This window comes from Ricinus communis, chromosome 3, assembly GCF_019578655.1.
Source record: "Ricinus communis isolate WT05 ecotype wild-type chromosome 3, ASM1957865v1, whole genome shotgun sequence".
Classification (NCBI taxonomy): domain Eukaryota; kingdom Viridiplantae; phylum Streptophyta; class Magnoliopsida; order Malpighiales; family Euphorbiaceae; genus Ricinus; species Ricinus communis.
The window spans coordinates 19,896,075-19,898,535 of NC_063258.1; the positions used below are offsets into that span (position 1 = coordinate 19,896,075).

A 2,461-nucleotide genomic window follows, 5' to 3' on the forward strand; every position below is an offset into this window, starting at 1 on the left:
GTTATCATTCTAAGGATGATATCAATACTCGATCAACTAATTTTCTTTCTTCGCATTTATCCAAGCATTGGATTGGTGCTTATGATTGCCACTTCTAGGCGTTTTCAATCAACACTCGTATTTATGCTCATAAAACCAAACCATTAAACTAGATAGAGATTAGAAAAAGTGGCACAAACGAAACAAACAAAATGAGAACACAAGTAGGATTTCTTATAAAGTGGACCTTCTAGGTGAGTATACTGTTAGTGCTACCTTTAATGTTGCTGATTTGAGTCCTTTTGATGCAGGTGATAGTCTAGATTCAATGACGAATCCTTTTGAGGAGAGGGGGAATGATATGGACCAATGATATATTGTGTTTACCATAGGTATTTAGGACATTTTCATGCATTATTAGTTTCATTAGTTTATAATTTTCTTAGTTTGCATGCATTTTTATTTATAGTTAGGAATTTATATGATTCCAAGTGTCTATTTGTGTTTTCTTATTATCTTTAGTGTTTATACATGTTTTTGTTACATATTCTAGGCATTAAAAGTTTGAAATTATCAAAAGGGGAGCTAGTAGTGGATCAAGGTCAAAGAGTGTGGCTTGGAGCTTGTTGCTCCAAAGAAGAACAAAGTAGTAGATGATGATGATATGTTAGTGCTAGATGTTAATAAGGAAGATGAGGATATGGTTAAAGAGAAGGAAGAGCAAAAGAGAGATGGTAATAAAGATATGAAGTTGAAAGAAAGTCAAGAGAAAGACCCTAAGATAGACCTTAGGACTTTACCATTTCCATAAAGATTCATAAGGCGTAATATTTACAAGCAATTTGGGAAGTTTCTAGATCATCTTAACAAAATCAATGAAGTTGCTATTCTATGATTAAATGTAAGCAAGTGATTAACTAAATGTAAGACAGATTGAAAGGATTTCGTGAAACAAATAAAGGAGAAAGCAAACCCAAGGGGACCTAAGCTAGTTGGATTTTAGTGAAGATAGAGATTATATTGATTACCAATTGCGATTATCTGTGGATGAATTCTTAACTGAATTCAGTTTCCCTCTCGAGATAACCGAATTCCTAAACCTAAGAACCTAAAGTTGGAATCTCTTTCTAACGGTCAATTATTAAATTAGCATTAAGCTTTAATCCGCCTCTATTAAGCTTTGTTAATTCTTGATCCGGCTAGTCAATTACCCTTATCTCTAAGTGATCATTAACCAGTTCTTGCTATTCAACTTTCTAATTACTAAATGAACTTCTCAATTACATAAAGCAATCTAAACACCACAATTCACAACGTCTCATGAATAATGTGATTTCTCATTAATAATGAAAGCAAGAAGAGACAAGCATTGAAAATCAAAGCCTCATAAACATTAAAAGCAATCCAACAACATTGGAACCCCAATAGGTTTAACAAATTTAGTTACTCATACTAATAAGCAACACAAAGTAAAGAACAAATTCAGAAAAGTAAATTGAAAGCATATACACCCTTCTTCTTCAAGTTGGATGAAAAAACCTAAATTCCCAATTCTGAATGATGAACCCTAAAATGCCTCTTGAATGCCTCCAAATCTATTCTTGATCTGCAATTTGATGTTAAAACCAATTAATCCTTCATTCAATAGATGAAATAGGTTTCTAAAGTTGAATAGTGAAGTCTGGAAAAAGATGGCTTATGCATGTATATGTAAAATCAAGTCACAAAATCGAACCCCCACTCAATAAATCGCATTTGCCTATATAAATCTCTCAGCACGGCCATGGTAAAGCCTGTGCTGATCAACACAGGCAGAGTCCAGGCCGTGTTAGACCTCCGTATCCTGCAACTTAAGGCTTTTTCCTGGCCGTGTCCTCACCAGTGCTAAGCCACCATGAGCCGTGGTGGAGGCCGTAGTGGCCCCATAAACTGTGCCAAAATGGCACTCTTGAAGTTCAAGTGTTGATTGTTGAGCACGACTAGAGTCTAGGCCATGCTCAAAACCTTCAAGATTAATGGAGTAAATGATGATGCTATAAGGCTAAGGCTTTTTCCATTTTCTATCAAGGAGAAAGCACAACTTTGGTTTGCTAGTTTGCCCAGAAATTCAATCACTACATAGGACCAATTAAAGCAAGCATTTCTCCATAAGTATTTTTCACCATACAAGACTGCCAAGTTTCGTAATAAGATCACAAAATTCAAGCAAAACATGGGTGAAACAATTTATGCAGCTTGGGAAAGGTTCAAGGAACTTCAAAGACAACCACACCATGGCTTGCCTAATTGGATGGTTCCTCAAATTTTCTATAATGGGTTGACTGATGACAATAGGAATATTGTTAATGCAACCTCAAGTGGGAAGTGGATGGAGAAAACAGCTGAGGAGGCTATTATATTGCTCGAGGAACTTGCTTCTCAAGGTTACATGGGTGAAGAGGCAATAATGGCAAAGGCTAAAGGAATTCTAGAGCTTGACACC

General features: G+C 35.7%; 1 non-coding gene across 1 annotated transcript; it reads right to left on the reverse strand.

Annotated features, from left to right (window-relative positions):
- Positions 1-2,155: 2,155 nt before the first annotated feature.
- On the reverse strand, positions 2,156-2,259 carry LOC112535192. Its single transcript, XR_003079369.2, has one exon. It is a non-coding gene; the product is annotated as a small nucleolar RNA R71 (small nucleolar RNA).
- Between the last annotated feature and the right edge of the window lie 202 nt (positions 2,260-2,461).